This window comes from Nerophis lumbriciformis, linkage group LG27 (genome assembly GCF_033978685.3).
Source record: "Nerophis lumbriciformis linkage group LG27, RoL_Nlum_v2.1, whole genome shotgun sequence".
NCBI lineage: Eukaryota > Metazoa > Chordata > Actinopteri > Syngnathiformes > Syngnathidae > Nerophis > Nerophis lumbriciformis.
In genome coordinates, this window is record NC_084574.2 from 37,390,766 (window position 1) to 37,411,097 (window position 20,332).

Consider the following 20,332-nt stretch of genomic DNA (forward strand, 5'->3'; position numbering starts at 1 on the left):
GCCCCCTTAAGACATTTTAGCGAAAAAAAGTTTTCGAAAAATATAAATTTTCTGCCATTTTCGGGTGTTGTCGAGACTCCTGATGAGGTTTTGAGACATCTCCTACAACTACAGGACCAGTATTGTGCTGTTGAAGCAAGACAGTTTTTAAAGTCTTTGTGTAAGGGTCCCCCTTACAACATTTTAGCGGGAAAAAGTTTTCAAAAAATATGCATTTTCTGTCATTTACGGGTTTTGTAGGGACTCCTGATGAGGTTTTGAGACATCTCCTACAACTACAGGACCAGTATTGTGCTGCTGAAGCAAGACAGTTTTTTAAAAATGTTTGTGTCAGGGTGCCCCCTTAAGACATTTTAGCGAAAAAAAGTTTTCGAAAAATATAAATTTTCTGCCATTTTCGGGTGTTGTCGAGACTCCTGATGAGGTTTTGAGACATCTCCTACAACTACAGGACCAGTATTGTGCTGTTGAAGCAAGACAGTTTTTAAAGTCTTTGTGTAAGGGTCCCCCTTACAACATTTTAGCGGAAAAAAGTTTTCGAAAAATATACATTTTCTGACATTTTCGGGTTTTGTAGGGACTCCTGATGAGGTTTTGAGACATCTCCTACAACTACAGGACCAGTATTGTGCTGTTGAAGCAAGACCGTTTTTTAAATTTTTGTGTAAGGGTTAGGGTTAGGGTTAGGGTTAGGGTTAGGGTTAGGGACTCCTGGTGAGGTTTTGAGACATCTCCTACAACTACAGGACCAGTATTGTGCTGCTGAAGCAAGACAGTTTTTTAAAAATGTTTGTGTCAGGGTGCCCCCTTAAGACATTTTAGCGAAAAAAAGTTTTCGAAAAATATACATTTTCTGCCATTTTCGGGTGTTGTCGAGACTCCTGATGAGGTTTTGAGACATCTCCTACAACTACAGGACCAGTATTGTGCTGTTGAAGCAAGACCGTTTTTTTTTTCATTTTTGTGTAAGGGTCCCCCTTACAACATTTTAGCGAAAAAAAGTTTTCAAAAAATATACATTTTCTGACATTTTCGGGTTTTGTAGGGACTCCTGATGAGGTTTTGAGACATCTCCTACAACTACAGGACCAGTATTGTGCTGTTGAGGCAAGACTGTTTTTTAAATTTTTGTGTAAGGGTGCTCCTTTACAACATTTTAGCGAAAAAAAGTTTTCAAAAAATATACATTTTCTGACATTTTCGGGTTTTGTAGGGACTCCTGATGAGGTTTTGAGACATCTCCTACAACTACAGGACCAGTATTGTGCTGTTGAGGCAAGACTGTTTTTTAAATTTTTGTGTAAGGGTGCTCCTTTACAACATTTACGCAAAAAAAAGTTTTTCGAAAAATATACATTTTCTGACATTTTCAGGTTTTGTAGGGACTCCTGATGAGGTTTTGAGACATCTCCTACAACTACAGGACCAGTATTGTGCTGTTGAAGCAAGACCGTTTTTTAAATTTTTGTGTAAGGGTTAGGGTTAGGGTTAGGGTTAGGGTTAGGGTTAGGGTTAGGGTTAAAAAGCCATCAATCTGTCAATCCTTTCCGTGTCCGGGCCAGGTAAGGTTCCCTGTGTTGGGTCAAATTAATTACGACATTTTAGCGAAAAAAAGTTTTAAAAAAATATGCATTTTCTGTCATTTACGGGTTTTGTAGGGACTCCTGATGAGGTTTTGAGACATCTCCTACAACTACAGGACCAGTATTGTGCTGCTGAAGCAAGACAGTTTTTAAAGTCTTTGTGTAAGGGTCCCCCTTACAACATTTTAGCGGGAAAAAGTTTTCGAAAAATATGCATTTTCTGTCATTTACGGGTTTTGTAGGGACTCCTGATGAGGTTTTGAGACATCTCCTACAACTACAGGACCAGTATTGTGCTGCTGAAGCAAGACAGTTTTTTAAAAATGTTTGTGTCAGGGTGCCCCCTTAAGACATTTTAGCGAAAAAAAGTTTTCGAAAAATATAAATTTTCTGCCATTTTCGGGTGTTGTCGAGACTCCTGATGAGGTTTTGAGACATCTCCTACAACTACAGGACCAGTATTGTGCTGTTGAAGCAAGACAGTTTTTAAAGTCTTTGTGTAAGGGTCCCCCTTACAACATTTTAGCGGAAAAAAGTTTTCGTAAAATATACATTTTCTGACATTTTCGGGTTTTGTAGGGACTCCTGATGAGGTTTTGAGACATCTCCTACAACTACAGGACCAGTATTGTGCTGTTGAAGCAAGACCGTTTTTTAAATTTTTGTGTAAGGGTGCCCCCTTACGACATTTTAGCGAAAAAAAGTTTAAAAAAAATATGCATTTTCTGTCATTTACGGGTTTTGTAGGGACTCCTGGTGAGGTTTTGAGACATCTCCTACAACTACAGGACCAGTATTGTGCTGCTGAAGCAAGACAGTTTTTTAAAAATGTTTGTGTCAGGGTGCCCCCTTAAGACATTTTAGCGAAAAAAAGTTTTCGAAAAATATACATTTTCTGCCATTTTCGGGTGTTGTCGAGACTCCTGATGAGGTTTTGAGACATCTCCTACAACTACAGGACCAGTATTGTGCTGTTGAAGCAAGACAGTTTTTAAATTCTTTGTGTAAGGGTCCCCCTTACAACATTTTAGCGGAAAAAAGTTTTCGAAAAATATACATTTTCTGACATTTTCGGGTTTTGTAGGGACTCCTGATGAGGTTTTGAGACATCTCCTACAACTACAGGACCAGTATTGTGCTGTTGAAGCAAGACCGTTTTTTAAATTTTTGTGTAAGGGTTAGGGTTAGGGTTAGGGTTAGGGTTAGGGTTAGGGTTAGGGTTAGGGACTCCTGATGAGGTTTTGAGACATCTCCTACAACTACAGGACCAGTATTGTGCTGCTGAAGCAAGACAGTTTTTTAAAAATGTTTGTGTCAGGGTGCCCCCTTAAGACATTTTAGCAAAAAAAAGCTTTCGAAAAATATAAATTTTCTGCCATTTTCGGGTGTTGTCGAGACTCCTGATGAGGTTTTGAGACATCTCCTACAACTACAGGACCAGTATTGTGCTGTTGAAGCAAGACAGTTTTTAAAGTCTTTGTGTAAGGGTCCCCCTTACAACATTTTAGCGAAAAAAAGTTTTAAAAAAATATGCATTTTCTGTCATTTACGGGTTTTGTAGGGACTCCTGGTGAGGTTTTGAGACATCTCCTACAACTACAGGACCAGTATTGTGCTGCTGAAGCAAGACAGTTTTTAAATTCTTTGTGTAAGGGTCCCCCTTACAACATTTTAGCGAAAAAAAGTTTTCGAAAAATATACATTTTCTGACATTTTCGGGTTTTGTAGGGACTCCTGATGAGGTTTTGAGACATCTCCTACAACTACAGGACCAGTATTGTGCTGTTGAAGCAAGACCGTTTTTTAAATTTTTGTGTAAGGGTGCCCCCTTACGACATTTTAGCAGAAAAAGTTAAAAAAAAATATGCATTTTCTGTCATTTACGGGTTTTGTAGGGACTCCTGGTGAGGTTTTGAGACATCTCCTACAACTACAGGACCAGTATTGTGCTGCTGAAGCAAGACAGTTTTTTAAAAATGTTTGTGTCAGGGTGCCCCCTTAAGACATTTTAGCGAAAAAAAGTTTTCGAAAAATATACATTTTCTGCCATTTTCGGGTGTTGTCGAGACTCCTGATGAGGTTTTGAGACATCTCCTACAACTACAGGACCAGTATTGTGCTGTTGAAGCAAGACCGTTTTTTAAATTTTTGTGTAAGGGTGCCCCCTTACGACATTTTAGCGAAAAAAAGTTTGAAAAAAATATGCATTTTCTGTCATTTACGGGTTTTGTAGGGACTCCTGGTGAGGTTTTGAGACATCTCCTACAACTACAGGACCAGTATTGTGCTGCTGAAGCAAGACAGTTTTTTAAAAATGTTTGTGTCAGGGTGCCCCCTTAAGACATTTTAGCGAAAAAAAGTTTTCGAAAAATATAAATTTTCTGCCATTTTCGGGTGTTGTCGAGACTCCTGATGAGGTTTTGAGACATCTCCTACAACTACAGGACCAGTATTGTGCTGTTGAAGCAAGACAGTTTTTAAATTCTTTGTGTAAGGGTCCCCCTTACAACATTTTAGCGGAAAAAAGTTTTCGAAAAATATACATTTTCTGACATTTTCGGGTTTTGTAGGGACTCCTGATGAGGTTTTGAGACATCTCCTACAACTACAGGACCAGTATTGTGCTGTTGAAGCAAGACCGTTTTTTAAATTTTTGTGTAAGGGTTAGGGTTAGGGTTAGGGTTAGGGTTAGGGTTAGGGTTAGGGACTCCTGATGAGGTTTTGAGACATCTCCTACAACTACAGGACCAGTATTGTGCTGCTGAAGCAAGACAGTTTTTTAAAAATGTTTGTGTCAGGGTGCCCCCTTAAGACATTTTAGCGAAAAAAAGTTTTCGAAAAATATAAATTTTCTGCCATTTTCGGGTGTTGTCGAGACTCCTGATGAGGTTTTGAGACATCTCCTACAACTACAGGACCAGTATTGTGCTGTTGAAGCAAGACAGTTTTTAAAGTCTTTGTGTAAGGGTCCCCCTTACAACATTTTAGCGAAAAAAAGTTTTAAAAAAATATGCATTTTCTGTCATTTACGGGTTTTGTAGGGACTCCTGGTGAGGTTTTGAGACATCTCCTACAACTACAGGACCAGTATTGTGCTGCTGAAGCAAGACAGTTTTTTAAAAATGTTTGTGTCAGGGTGCCCCCTTAAGACATTTTAGCGAAAAAAAGTTTTCGAAAAATATACATTTTCTGCCATTTTCGGGTGTTGTCGAGACTCCTGATGAGGTTTTGAGACATCTCCTACAACTACAGGACCAGTATTGTGCTGTTGAAGCAAGACAGTTTTTAAAGTCTTTGTGTAAGGGTCCCCCTTACAACATTTTAGCGGGAAAAAGTTTTCGAAAAATATGCATTTTCTGTCATTTACGGGTTTTGTAGGGACTCCTGATGAGGTTTTGAGACATCTCCTACAACTACAGGACCAGTATTGTGCTGCTGAAGCAAGACAGTTTTTTAAAAATGTTTGTGTCAGGGTGCCCCCTTAAGACATTTTAGCGAAAAAAAGTTTTCGAAAAATATAAATTTTCTGCCATTTTCGGGTGTTGTCGAGACTCCTGATGAGGTTTTGAGACATCTCCTACAACTACAGGACCAGTATTGTGCTGTTGAAGCAAGACAGTTTTTAAAGTCTTTGTGTAAGGGTCCCCCTTACAACATTTTAGCGGAAAAAAGTTTTCGAAAAATATACATTTTCTGACATTTTCGGGTTTTGTAGGGACTCCTGATGAGGTTTTGAGACATCTCCTACAACTACAGGACCAGTATTGTGCTGTTGAAGCAAGACCGTTTTTTAAATTTTTGTGTAAGGGTTAGGGTTAGGGTTAGGGTTAGGGTTAGGGTTAGGGTTAGGGACTCCTGGTGAGGTTTTGAGACATCTCCTACAACTACAGGACCAGTATTGTGCTGCTGAAGCAAGACAGTTTTTTAAAAATGTTTGTGTCAGGGTGCCCCCTTAAGACATTTTAGCGAAAAAAAGTTTTCGAAAAATATTCATTTTCTGCCATTTTCGGGTGTTGTCGAGACTCCTGATGAGGTTTTGAGACATCTCCTACAACTACAGGACCAGTATTGTGCTGTTGAAGCAAGACCGTTTTTTTTTCATTTTTGTGTAAGGGTCCCCCTTACAACATTTTAGCGAAAAAAAGTTTTCAAAAAATATACATTTTCTGACATTTTCGGGTTTTGTAGGGACTCCTGATGAGGTTTTGAGACATCTCCTACAACTACAGGACCAGTATTGTGCTGTTGAGGCAAGACCGTTTTTTAAATTTTTGTGTAAGGGTGCTCCTTTACAACATTTTAGCAAAAAAAAGTTTTTCGAAAAATATACATTTTCTGACATTTTCAGGTTTTGTAGGGACTCCTGATGAGGTTTTGAGACATCTCCTACAACTACAGGACCAGTATTGTGCTGTTGAAGCAAGACCGTTTTTTAAATTTTTGTGTAAGGGTGCCCCCTTACGACATTTTAGCGAAAAAAAGTTTTCAAAAAATATACATTTTCTGACATTTTCGGGTTTTGTAGGGACTCCTGATGAGGTTTTGAGACATCTCCTACAACTACAGGACCAGTATTGTGCTGTTGAGGCAAGACTGTTTTTTAAATTTTTGTGTAAGGGTGCTCCTTTACAACATTTTAGCAAAAAAAAGTTTTTCGAAAAATATACATTTTCTGACATTTTCAGGTTTTGTAGGGACTCCTGATGAGGTTTTGAGACATCTCCTACAACTACAGGACCAGTATTGTGCTGTTGAAGCAAGACCGTTTTTTAAATTTTTGTGTAAGGGTTAGGGTTAGGGTTAGGGTTAGGGTTAGGGTTAGGGTTAGGGTTAAAAAGCCATCAATCTGTCAATCCTTTCCGTGTCCGGGCCAGGTAAGGTTCCCCGTGTTGGGTCAAATTAATTACGACATTTTAGCGAAAAAAAGTTTTAAAAAAATATGCATTTTCTGTCATTTACGGGTTTTGTAGGGACTCCTGATGAGGTTTTGAGACATCTCCTACAACTACAGGACCAGTATTGTGCTGCTGAAGCAAGACAGTTTTTTAAAAATGTTTGTGTCAGGGTGCCCCCTTAAGACATTTTAGCGAAAAAAAGTTTTCGAAAAATATACATTTTCTGCCATTTTCGGGTGTTGTCGAGACTCCTGATGAGGTTTTGAGACATCTCCTACAACTACAGGACCAGTATTGTGCTGTTGAAGCAAGACCGTTTTTTCAATTTTTGTGTAAGGGTGCCCCCTTACGACATTTTAGCGAAAAAAAGTTTTAAAAAAATATGCATTTTCTGTCATTTACGGGTTTTGTAGGGACTCCTGGTGAGGTTTTGAGACATCTCCTACAACTACAGGACCAGTATTGTGCTGCTGAAGCAAGACAGTTTTTTAAAAATGTTTGTGTCAGGGTGCCCCCTTAAGACATTTTAGCGAAAAAAAGTTTTCGAAAAATATAAATTTTCTGCCATTTTCGGGTGTTGTCGAGACTCCTGATGAGGTTTTGAGACATCTCCTACAACTACAGGACCAGTATTGTGCTGTTGAAGCAAGACAGTTTTTAAATTCTTTGTGTAAGGGTCCCCCTTACAACATTTTAGCGAAAAAAAGTTTTCGAAAAATATACATTTTCTGACATTTTCGGGTTTTGTAGGGACTCCTGATGAGGTTTTGAGACATCTCCTACAACTACAGGACCAGTATTGTGCTGTTGAAGCAAGACCGTTTTTTAAATTTTTGTGTAAGGGTGCCCCCTTACGACATTTTAGCGAAAAAAAGTTTAAAAAAAATATGCATTTTCTGTCATTTACGGGTTTTGTAGGGACTCCTGGTGAGGTTTTGAGACATCTCCTACAACTACAGGACCAGTATTGTGCTGCTGAAGCAAGACAGTTTTTTAAAAATGTTTGTGTCAGGGTGCCCCCTTAAGACATTTTAGCGAAAAAAAGTTTTCGAAAAATATAAATTTTCTGCCATTTTCGGGTGTTGTCGAGACTCCTGATGAGGTTTTGAGACATCTCCTACAACTACAGGACCAGTATTGTGCTGTTGAAGCAAGACCGTTTTTTAAATTTTTGTGTAAGGGTTAGGGTTAGGGTTAGGGTTAGGGTTAGGGTTAGGGTTAGGGTTAGGGTAGGGACTCCTGATGAGGTTTTGAGACATCTCCTACAACTACAGGACCAGTATTGTGCTGCTGAAGCAAGACAGTTTTTTAAAAATGTTTGTGTCAGGGTGCCCCCTTAAGACATTTTAGCGAAAAAAAGTTTTCGAAAAATAGAAATTTTCTGCCATTTTCGGGTGTTGTCGAGACTCCTGATGAGGTTTTGAGACATCTCCTACAACTACAGGACCAGTATTGTTCTGTTGAAGCAAGACAGTTTTTAAAGTCTTTGTGTAAGGGTGCCCCCTTACGACATTTTAGCGAAAAAAAGTTTAAAAAAAATATGCATTTTCTGTCATTTACGGGTTTTGTAGGGACTCCTGGTGAGGTTTTGAGACATCTCCTACAACTACAGGACCAGTATTGTGCTGCTGAAGCAAGACAGTTTTTTAAAAATGTTTGTGTCAGGGTGCCCCCTTAAGACATTTTAGCGAAAAAAAGTTTTCGAAAAATATAAATTTTCTGTCATTTTCGGGTGTTGTCGAGACTCCTGATGAGGTTTTGAGACATCTCCTACAACTACAGAACCAGTATTGTGCTGTTGAAGCAAGACCGTTTTTTAAATTTTTGTGTAAGGGTGCCCCCTTACGACATTTTAGCGAAAAAAAGTTTAAAAAAAATATGCATTTTCTGTCATTTACGGGTTTTGTAGGGACTCCTGGTGAGGTTTTGAGACATCTCCTACAACTACAGGACCAGTATTGTGCTGCTGAAGCAAGACAGTTTTTTAAAAATGTTTGTGTCAGGGTGCCCCCTTAAGACATTTTAGCGAAAAAAAGTTTTCGAAAAATATAAATTTTCTGCCATTTTCGGGTGTTGTCGAGACTCCTGATGAGGTTTTGAGACATCTCCTACAACTACAGGACCAGTATTGTGCTGTTGAAGCAAGACAGTTTTTAAATTCTTTGTGTAAGGGTCCCCCTTACAACATTTTAGCGGAAAAAAGTTTTCGAAAAATATACATTTTCTGACATTTTCGGGTTTTGTAGGGACTCCTGATGAGGTTTTGAGACATCTCCTACAACTACAGGACCAGTATTGTGCTGTTGAAGCAAGACCGTTTTTTAAATTTTTGTGTAAGGGTTAGGGTTAGGGTTAGGGTTAGGGTTAGGGACTCCTGATGAGGTTTTGAGACATCTCCTACAACTACAGGACCAGTATTGTGCTGCTGAAGCAAGACAGTTTTTTAAAAATGTTTGTGTCAGGGTGCCCCCTTAAGACATTTTAGCGAAAAAAAGTTTTCGAAAAATATAAATTTTCTGCCATTTTCGGGTGTTGTCGAGACTCCTGATGAGGTTTTGAGACATCTCCTACAACTACAGGACCAGTATTGTGCTGCTGAAGCAAGACAGTTTTTTAAAAATGTTTGTGTCAGGGTGCCCCCTTAAGACATTTTAGCGAAAAAAAGTTTTCGAAAAATATAAATTTTCTGCCATTTTCGGGTGTTGTCGAGACTCCTGATGAGGTTTTGAGACATCTCCTACAACTACAGAACCAGTATTGTGCTGTTGAAGCAAGACCGTTTTTTAAATTTTTGTGTAAGGGTGCCCCCTTACGACATTTTAGCGAAAAAAAGTTTTAAAAAAATATGCATTTTCTGTCATTTACGGGTTTTGTAGGGACTCCTGGTGAGGTTTTGAGACATCTCCTACAACTACAGGACCAGTATTGTGCTGCTGAAGCAAGACAGTTTTTTTAAAAATGTTTGTGTCAGGGTCCCCCCTTAAGACATTTTAGCGAAAAAAAGTTTTCGAAAAATATAAATTTTCTGCCATTTTCGGGTGTTGTCGAGACTCCTGATGAGGTTTTGAGACATCTCCTACAACTACAGGACCAGTATTGTGCTGTTGAAGCAAGACAGTTTTTAAAGTCTTTGTGTAAGGGTCCCCCTTACAACATTTTAGCGGAAAAAAGTTTTCGTAAAATATACATTTTCTGACATTTTCGGGTTTTGTAGGGACTCCTGATGAGGTTTTGAGACATCTCCTACAACTACAGGACCAGTATTGTGCTGTTGAAGCAAGACCGTTTTTTAAATTTTTGTGTAAGGGTGCCCCCTTACGACATTTTAGCGAAAAAAAGTTTAAAAAAAATATGCATTTTCTGTCATTTACGGGTTTTGTAGGGACTCCTGGTGAGGTTTTGAGACATCTCCTACAACTACAGGACCAGTATTGTGCTGCTGAAGCAAGACAGTTTTTTAAAAATGTTTGTGTCAGGGTGCCCCCTTAAGACATTTTAGCGAAAAAAAGTTTTCGAAAAATATACATTTTCTGCCATTTTCGGGTGTTGTCGAGACTCCTGATGAGGTTTTGAGACATCTCCTACAACTACAGGACCAGTATTGTGCTGTTGAAGCAAGACAGTTTTTAAATTCTTTGTGTAAGGGTCCCCCTTACAACATTTTAGCGGAAAAAAGTTTTCGAAAAATATACATTTTCTGACATTTTCGGGTTTTGTAGGGACTCCTGATGAGGTTTTGAGACATCTCCTACAACTACAGGACCAGTATTGTGCTGTTGAAGCAAGACCGTTTTTTAAATTTTTGTGTAAGGGTTAGGGTTAGGGTTAGGGTTAGGGTTAGGGTTAGGGTTAGGGTTAGGGTTAGGGACTCCTGATGAGGTTTTGAGACATCTCCTACAACTACAGGACCAGTATTGTGCTGCTGAAGCAAGACAGTTTTTTAAAAATGTTTGTGTCAGGGTGCCCCCTTAAGACATTTTAGCGAAAAAAAGCTTTCGAAAAATATAAATTTTCTGCCATTTTCGGGTGTTGTCGAGACTCCTGATGAGGTTTTGAGACATCTCCTACAACTACAGGACCAGTATTGTGCTGTTGAAGCAAGACAGTTTTTAAAGTCTTTGTGTAAGGGTCCCCCTTACAACATTTTAGCGAAAAAAAGTTTTAAAAAAATATGCATTTTCTGTCATTTACGGGTTTTGTAGGGACTCCTGGTGAGGTTTTGAGACATCTCCTACAACTACAGGACCAGTATTGTGCTGCTGAAGCAAGACAGTTTTTAAATTCTTTGTGTAAGGGTCCCCCTTACAACATTTTAGCGAAAAAAAGTTTTCGAAAAATATACATTTTCTGACATTTTCGGGTTTTGTAGGGACTCCTGATGAGGTTTTGAGACATCTCCTACAACTACAGGACCAGTATTGTGCTGTTGAAGCAAGACCGTTTTTTAAATTTTTGTGTAAGGGTGCCCCCTTACGACATTTTAGCGAAAAAAAGTTAAAAAAAAATATGCATTTTCTGTCATTTACGGGTTTTGTAGGGACTCCTGGTGAGGTTTTGAGACATCTCCTACAACTACAGGACCAGTATTGTGCTGCTGAAGCAAGACAGTTTTTTAAAAATGTTTGTGTCAGGGTGCCCCCTTAAGACATTTTAGCGAAAAAAAGTTTTCGAAAAATATACATTTTCTGCCATTTTCGGGTGTTGTCGAGACTCCTGATGAGGTTTTGAGACATCTCCTACAACTACAGGACCAGTATTGTGCTGTTGAAGCAAGACCGTTTTTTAAATTTTTGTGTAAGGGTGCCCCCTTACGACATTTTAGCGAAAAAAAGTTTGAAAAAAATATGCATTTTCTGTCATTTACGGGTTTTGTAGGGACTCCTGGTGAGGTTTTGAGACATCTCCTACAACTACAGGACCAGTATTGTGCTGCTGAAGCAAGACAGTTTTTTAAAAATGTTTGTGTCAGGGTGCCCCCTTAAGACATTTTAGCGAAAAAAAGTTTTCGAAAAATATAAATTTTCTGCCATTTTCGGGTGTTGTCGAGACTCCTGATGAGGTTTTGAGACATCTCCTACAACTACAGGACCAGTATTGTGCTGTTGAAGCAAGACAGTTTTTAAATTCTTTGTGTAAGGGTCCCCCTTACAACATTTTAGCGGAAAAAAGTTTTCGAAAAATATACATTTTCTGACATTTTCGGGTTTTGTAGGGACTCCTGATGAGGTTTTGAGACATCTCCTACAACTACAGGACCAGTATTGTGCTGTTGAAGCAAGACCGTTTTTTAAATTTTTGTGTAAGGGTTAAGGTTAGGGTTAGGGTTAGGGTTAGGGTTAGGGTTAGGGACTCCTGATGAGGTTTTGAGACATCTCCTACAACTACAGGACCAGTATTGTGCTGCTGAAGCAAGACAGTTTTTTAAAAATGTTTGTGTCAGGGTGCCCCCTTAAGACATTTTAGCGAAAAAAAGTTTTCGAAAAATATAAATTTTCTGCCATTTTCGGGTGTTGTCGAGACTCCTGATGAGGTTTTGAGACATCTCCTACAACTACAGGACCAGTATTGTGCTGTTGAAGCAAGACAGTTTTTAAAGTCTTTGTGTAAGGGTCCCCCTTACAACATTTTAGCGAAAAAAAGTTTTAAAAAAATATGCATTTTCTGTCATTTACGGGTTTTGTAGGGACTCCTGGTGAGGTTTTGAGACATCTCCTACAACTACAGGACCAGTATTGTGCTGCTGAAGCAAGACAGTTTTTTAAAAATGTTTGTGTCAGGGTGCCCCCTTAAGACATTTTAGCGAAAAAAAGTTTTCGAAAAATATACATTTTCTGCCATTTTCGGGTGTTGTCGAGACTCCTGATGAGGTTTTGAGACATCTCCTACAACTACAGGACCAGTATTGTGCTGTTGAAGCAAGACAGTTTTTAAAGTCTTTGTGTAAGGGTCCCCCTTACAACATTTTAGCGGGAAAAAGTTTTCGAAAAATATGCATTTTCTGTCATTTACGGGTTTTGTAGGGACTCCTGATGAGGTTTTGAGACATCTCCTACAACTACAGGACCAGTATTGTGCTGCTGAAGCAAGACAGTTTTTTAAAAATGTTTGTGTCAGGGTGCCCCCTTAAGACATTTTAGCGAAAAAAAGTTTTCGAAAAATATAAATTTTCTGCCATTTTCGGGTGTTGTCGAGACTCCTGATGAGGTTTTGAGACATCTCCTACAACTACAGGACCAGTATTGTGCTGTTGAAGCAAGACAGTTTTTAAAGTCTTTGTGTAAGGGTCCCCCTTACAACATTTTAGCGGAAAAAAGTTTTCGAAAAATATACATTTTCTGACATTTTCGGGTTTTGTAGGGACTCCTGATGAGGTTTTGAGACATCTCCTACAACTACAGGACCAGTATTGTGCTGTTGAAGCAAGACCGTTTTTTAAATTTTTGTGTAAGGGTTAGGGTTAGGGTTAGGGTTAGGGTTAGGGTTAGGGTTAGGGTTAGGGACTCCTGGTGAGGTTTTGAGACATCTCCTACAACTACAGGACCAGTATTGTGCTGCTGAAGCAAGACAGTTTTTTAAAAATGTTTGTGTCAGGGTGCCCCCTTAAGACATTTTAGCGAAAAAAAGTTTTCGAAAAATATTCATTTTCTGCCATTTTCGGGTGTTGTCGAGACTCCTGATGAGGTTTTGAGACATCTCCTACAACTACAGGACCAGTATTGTGCTGTTGAAGCAAGACCGTTTTTTTTTCATTTTTGTGTAAGGGTCCCCCTTACAACATTTTAGCGAAAAAAAGTTTTCAAAAAATATACATTTTCTGACATTTTCGGGTTTTGTAGGGACTCCTGATGAGGTTTTGAGACATCTCCTACAACTACAGGACCAGTATTGTGCTGTTGAGGCAAGACCGTTTTTTAAATTTTTGTGTAAGGGTGCTCCTTTACAACATTTTAGCAAAAAAAAGTTTTTCGAAAAATATACATTTTCTGACATTTTCAGGTTTTGTAGGGACTCCTGATGAGGTTTTGAGACATCTCCTACAACTACAGGACCAGTATTGTGCTGTTGAAGCAAGACCGTTTTTTAAATTTTTGTGTAAGGGTGCCCCCTTACGACATTTTAGCGAAAAAAAGTTTTCAAAAAATATACATTTTCTGACATTTTCGGGTTTTGTAGGGACTCCTGATGAGGTTTTGAGACATCTCCTACAACTACAGGACCAGTATTGTGCTGTTGAGGCAAGACTGTTTTTTAAATTTTTGTGTAAGGGTGCTCCTTTACAACATTTTAGCAAAAAAAAGTTTTTCGAAAAATATACATTTTCTGACATTTTCAGGTTTTGTAGGGACTCCTGATGAGGTTTTGAGACATCTCCTACAACTACAGGACCAGTATTGTGCTGTTGAAGCAAGACCGTTTTTTAAATTTTTGTGTAAGGGTTAGGGTTAGGGTTAGGGTTAGGGTTAGGGTTAGGGTTAGGGTTAAAAAGCCATCAATCTGTCAATCCTTTCCGTGTCCGGGCCAGGTAAGGTTCCCCGTGTTGGGTCAAATTAATTACGACATTTTAGCGAAAAAAAGTTTTAAAAAAATATGCATTTTCTGTCATTTACGGGTTTTGTAGGGACTCCTGATGAGGTTTTGAGACATCTCCTACAACTACAGGACCAGTATTGTGCTGCTGAAGCAAGACAGTTTTTTAAAAATGTTTGTGTCAGGGTGCCCCCTTAAGACATTTTAGCGAAAAAAAGTTTTCGAAAAATATACATTTTCTGCCATTTTCGGGTGTTGTCGAGACTCCTGATGAGGTTTTGAGACATCTCCTACAACTACAGGACCAGTATTGTGCTGTTGAAGCAAGACCGTTTTTTCAATTTTTGTGTAAGGGTGCCCCCTTACGACATTTTAGCGAAAAAAAGTTTTAAAAAAATATGCATTTTCTGTCATTTACGGGTTTTGTAGGGACTCCTGGTGAGGTTTTGAGACATCTCCTACAACTACAGGACCAGTATTGTGCTGCTGAAGCAAGACAGTTTTTTAAAAATGTTTGTGTCAGGGTGCCCCCTTAAGACATTTTAGCGAAAAAAAGTTTTCGAAAAATATAAATTTTCTGCCATTTTCGGGTGTTGTCGAGACTCCTGATGAGGTTTTGAGACATCTCCTACAACTACAGGACCAGTATTGTGCTGTTGAAGCAAGACAGTTTTTAAATTCTTTGTGTAAGGGTCCCCCTTACAACATTTTAGCGAAAAAAAGTTTTCGAAAAATATACATTTTCTGACATTTTCGGGTTTTGTAGGGACTCCTGATGAGGTTTTGAGACATCTCCTACAACTACAGGACCAGTATTGTGCTGTTGAAGCAAGACCGTTTTTTAAATTTTTGTGTAAGGGTGCCCCCTTACGACATTTTAGCGAAAAAAAGTTTAAAAAAAATATGCATTTTCTGTCATTTACGGGTTTTGTAGGGACTCCTGGTGAGGTTTTGAGACATCTCCTACAACTACAGGACCAGTATTGTGCTGCTGAAGCAAGACAGTTTTTTAAAAATGTTTGTGTCAGGGTGCCCCCTTAAGACATTTTAGCGAAAAAAAGTTTTCGAAAAATATAAATTTTCTGCCATTTTCGGGTGTTGTCGAGACTCCTGATGAGGTTTTGAGACATCTCCTACAACTACAGGACCAGTATTGTGCTGTTGAAGCAAGACCGTTTTTTAAATTTTTGTGTAAGGGTTAGGGTTAGGGTTAGGGTTAGGGTTAGGGTTAGGGTTAGGGTTAGGGTAGGGACTCCTGATGAGGTTTTGAGACATCTCCTACAACTACAGGACCAGTATTGTGCTGTTGAAGCAAGACCGTTTTTTAAATTTTTGTGTAAGGGTTAGGGTTAGGGTTAGGGTTAGGGTTAGGGTTAGGGTTAGGGTTAAAAAGCCATCAATCTGTCAATCCTTTCCGTGTCCGGGCCAGGTAAGGTTCCCCGTGTTGGGTCAAATTAATTACGACATTTTAGCGAAAAAAAGTTTTAAAAAAATATGCATTTTCTGTCATTTACGGGTTTTGTAGGGACTCCTGATGAGGTTTTGAGACATCTCCTACAACTACAGGACCAGTATTGTGCTGCTGAAGCAAGACAGTTTTTTAAAAATGTTTGTGTCAGGGTGCCCCCTTAAGACATTTTAGCGAAAAAAAGTTTTCGAAAAATATACATTTTCTGCCATTTTCGGGTGTTGTCGAGACTCCTGATGAGGTTTTGAGACATCTCCTACAACTACAGGACCAGTATTGTGCTGTTGAAGCAAGACCGTTTTTTCAATTTTTGTGTAAGGGTGCCCCCTTACGACATTTTAGCGAAAAAAAGTTTTAAAAAAATATGCATTTTCTGTCATTTACGGGTTTTGTAGGGACTCCTGGTGAGGTTTTGAGACATCTCCTACAACTACAGGACCAGTATTGTGCTGCTGAAGCAAGACAGTTTTTTAAAAATGTTTGTGTCAGGGTGCCCCCTTAAGACATTTTAGCGAAAAAAAGTTTTCGAAAAATATAAATTTTCTGCCATTTTCGGGTGTTGTCGAGACTCCTGATGAGGTTTTGAGACATCTCCTACAACTACAGGACCAGTATTGTGCTGTTGAAGCAAGACAGTTTTTAAATTCTTTGTGTAAGGGTCCCCCTTACAACATTTTAGCGAAAAAAAGTTTTCGAAAAATATACATTTTCTGACATTTTCGGGTTTTGTAGGGACTCCTGATGAGGTTTTGAGACATCTCCTACAACTACAGGACCAGTATTGTGCTGTTGAAGCAAGACCGTTTTTTAAATTTTTGTGTAAGGGTGCCCCCTTACGACATTTTAGCGAAAAAAAGTTTAAAAAAAATATGCATTTTCTGTCATTTACGGGTTTTGTAGGGACTCCTGGTGAGGTTTTGAGACATCTCCTACAACTACAGGACCAGTATTGTGCTGCTGAAGCAAGACAGTTTTTTAAAAATGTTTGTGTCAGGGTGCCCCCTTAAGACATTTTAGCGAAAAAAAGTTTTCGAAAAATATAAATTTTCTGCCATTTTCGGGTGTTGTCGAGACTCCTGATGAGGTTTTGAGACATCTCCTACAACTACAGGACCAGTATTGTGCTGTTGAAGCAAGACCGTTTTTTAAATTTTTGTGTAAGGGTGCCCCCTTACGACATTTTAGCGAAAAAAAGTTTTAAAAAAATATGCATTTTCTGTCATTTACGGGTTTTGTAGGGACTCCTGGTGAGGTTTTGAGACATCTCCTACAACTACAGGACCAGTATTGTGCTGCTGAAGCAAGACAGTTTTTTAAAAATGTTTGTGTCAGGGTGCCCCCTTAAGACATTTTAGCGAAAAAAAGTTTTCGAAAAATATAAATTTTCTGCCATTTTCGGGTGTTGTCGAGACTCCTGATGAGGTTTTGAGACATCTCCTACAACTACAGGACCAGTATTGTGCTGTTGAAGCAAGACAGTTTTTAAATTCTTTGTGTAAGGGTCCCCCTTACAACATTTTAGCGGAAAAAAGTTTTCGAAAAATATACATTTTCTGACATTTTCGGGTTTTGTAGGGACTCCTGATGAGGTTTTGAGACATCTCCTACAACTACAGGACCAGTATTGTGCTGTTGAAGCAAGACCGTTTTTTAAATTTTTGTGTAAGGGTTAGGGTTAGGGTTAGGGTTAGGGTTAGGGTTAGGGTTAGGGTTAGGGTAGGGACTCCTGATGAGGTTTTGAGACATCTCCTACAACTACAGGACCAGTATTGTGCTGCTGAAGCAAGACAGTTTTTTAAAAATGTTTGTGTCAGGGTGCCCCCTTAAGACATTTTAGCGAAAAAAAGTTTTCGAAAAATAGAAATTTTCTGCCATTTTCGGGTGTTGTCGAGACTCCTGATGAGGTTTTGAGACATCTCCTACAACTACAGGACCAGTATTGTTCTGTTGAAGCAAGACAGTTTTTAAAGTCTTTGTGTAAGGGTGCCCCCTTACGACATTTTAGCGAAAAAAAGTTTAAAAAAAATATGCATTTTCTGTCATTTACGGGTTTTGTAGGGACTCCTGGTGAGGTTTTGAGACATCTCCTACAACTACAGGACCAGTATTGTGCTGCTGAAGCAAGACAGTTTTTTAAAAATGTTTGTGTCAGGGTGCCCCCTTAAGACATTTTAGCGAAAAAAAGTTTTCGAAAAATATAAATTTTCTGCCATTTTCGGGTGTTGTCGAGACTCCTGATGAGGTTTTGAGACATCTCCTACAACTACAGAACCAGTATTGTGCTGTTGAAGCAAGACCGTTTTTTAAATTTTTGTGTAAGGGTGCCCCCTTACGACATTTTAGCGAAAAAAAGTTTTAAAAAAATATGCATTTTCTGTCATTTACGGGTTTTGTAGGGACTCCTGGTGAGGTTTTGAGACATCTCCTACAACTACAGGACCAGTATTGTGCTGCTGAAGCAAGACAGTTTTTTTTTAAAATGTTTGTGTCAGGGTGCCCCCTTAAGACATTTTAGCGAAAAAAAGTTTTCGAAAAATATAAATTTTCTGCCATTTTCGGGTGTTGTCGAGACTCCTGATGAGGTTTTGAGACATCTCCTACAACTACAGGACCAGTATTGTGCTGTTGAAGCAAGACAGTTTTTAAATTCTTTGTGTAAGGGTCCCCCTTACAACATTTTAGCGGAAAAAAGTTTTCGAAAAATATACATTTTCTGACATTTTCGGGTTTTGTAGGGACTCCTGATGAGGTTTTGAGACATCTCCTACAACTACAGGACCAGTATTGTGCTGTTGAAGCAAGACCGTTTTTTAAATTTTTGTGTAAGGGTTAGGGTTAGGGTTAGGGTTAGGGTTAGGGTTAGGGTTAGGGTTAGGGTTAGGGTTAGGGACTCCTGGTGAGGTTTTGAGACATCTACTACAACTACAGGACCAGTATTGTGCTGCTGAAGCAAGACAGTTTTTTAAAAATGTTTGTGTCAGGGTGCCCCCTTAAGACATTTTAGCGAAAAAAAGTTTTCGAAAAATATAAATTTTCTGCCATTTTCGGGTGTTGTCGAGACTCCTGATGAGGTTTTGAGACATCTCCTACAACTACAGGACCAGTATTGTGCTGTTGAAGCAAGACAGTTTTTAAAGTCTTTGTGTAAGGGTCCCCCTTACAACATTTTAGCGAAAAAAAGTTTTAAAAAAATATGCATTTTCTGTCATTTACGGGTTTTGTAGGGACTCCTGGTGAGGTTTTGAGACATCTCCTACAACTACAGGACCAGTATTGTGCTGCTGAAGCAAGACAGTTTTTTAAAAATGTTTGTGTCAGGGTGCCCCCTTAAGACATTTTAGCGAAAAAAAGTTTTCGAAAAATATAAATTTTCTGCCATTTTCGGGTGTTGTCGAGACTCCTGATGAGGTTTTGAGACATCTCCTACAACTACAGGACCAGTATTGTGCTGTTGAAGCAAGACAGTTTTTAAAGTCTTTGTGTAAGGGTCCCCCTTACAACATTTTAGCGGAAAAAAGTTTTCGAAAAATATACATTTTCTGACATTTTCGGGTTTTGTAGGGACTCCTGATGAGGTTTTGAGACATCTCCTACAACTACAGGACCAGTATTGTGCTGTTGAAGCAAGACCGTTTTTTAAATTTTTGTGTAAGGGTTAGGGTTAGGGTTAGGGTTAGGGTTAGGGTTAGGGTTAGGGACTCCTGGTGAGGTTTTGAGACATCTACTACAACTACAGGACCAGTATTGTGCTGCTGAAGCAAGACAGTTTTTTAAAAATGTTTGTGTCAGGGTGCCCCCTTAAGACATTTTAGCGAAAAAAAGTTTTCGAAAAATATAAATTTTCTGCCATTTTCGGGTGTTGTCGAGACTCCTGATGAGGTTTTGAGACATCTCCTACAACTACAGGACCAGTATTGTGCTGTTGAAGCAAGACAGTTTTTAAAGTCTTTGTGTAAGGGTCCCCCTTACAACATTTTAGCGAAAAAAAGTTTTAAAAAAATATGCATTTTCTGTCATTTACGGGTTTTGTAGGGACTCCTGGTGAGGTTTTGAGACATCTCCTACAACTACAGGACCAGTATTGTGCTGCTGAAGCAAGACAGTTTTTTAAAAATGTTTGTGTCAGGGTGCCCCCTTAAGACATTTTAGCGAAAAAAAGTTTTCGAAAAATATAAATTTTCTGCCATTTTCGGGTGTTGTCGAGACTCCTGATGAGGTTTTGAGACATCTCCTACAACTACAGGACCAGTATTGTGCTGTTGAAGCAAGACAGTTTTTAAAGTCTTTGTGTAAGGGTCCCCCTTACAACATTTTAGCGGAAAAAAGTTTTCGAAAAATATACATTTTCTGACATTTTCGGGTTTTGTAGGGACTCCTGATGAGGTTTTGAGACATCTCCTACAACTACAGGACCAGTATTGTGCTGTTGAAGCAAGACCGTTTTTTAAATTTTTGTGTAAGGGTTAGGGTTAGGGTTAGGGTTAGGGTTAGGGTTAGGGACTCCTGGTGAGGTTTTGAGACATCTACTACAACTACAGGACCAGTATTGTGCTGCTGAAGCAAGACAGTTTTTTAAAAATGTTTGTGTCAGGGTGCCCCCTTAAGACATTTTAGCGAAAAAAAGTTTTCGAAAAATATACATTTTCTGCCATTTTCGGGTGTTGTCGAGACTCCTGATGAGGTTTTGAGACATCTCCTACAACTACAGGACCAGTATTGTGCTGTTGAAGCAAGACTGTTTTTTTTCATTTTTGTGTAAGGGTCCCCCTTACAACATTTTAGCGAAAAAAAGTTTTCAAAAAATATACATTTTCTGACATTTTCGGGTTTTGTAGGGACTCCTGATGAGGTTTTGAGAC

At 38.9% G+C, this 20,332-nt stretch overlaps 1 protein-coding gene across 1 annotated transcript in view; it reads right to left on the bottom strand.

Moving 5' to 3' along the window:
• ctnna2 (catenin (cadherin-associated protein), alpha 2) overlaps positions 1-20,332 on the bottom strand; it is a 974,853-nt gene that overhangs the window by 695,776 nt on the left and 258,745 nt on the right. The gene's annotated exons all lie outside the window — the stretch shown is intronic.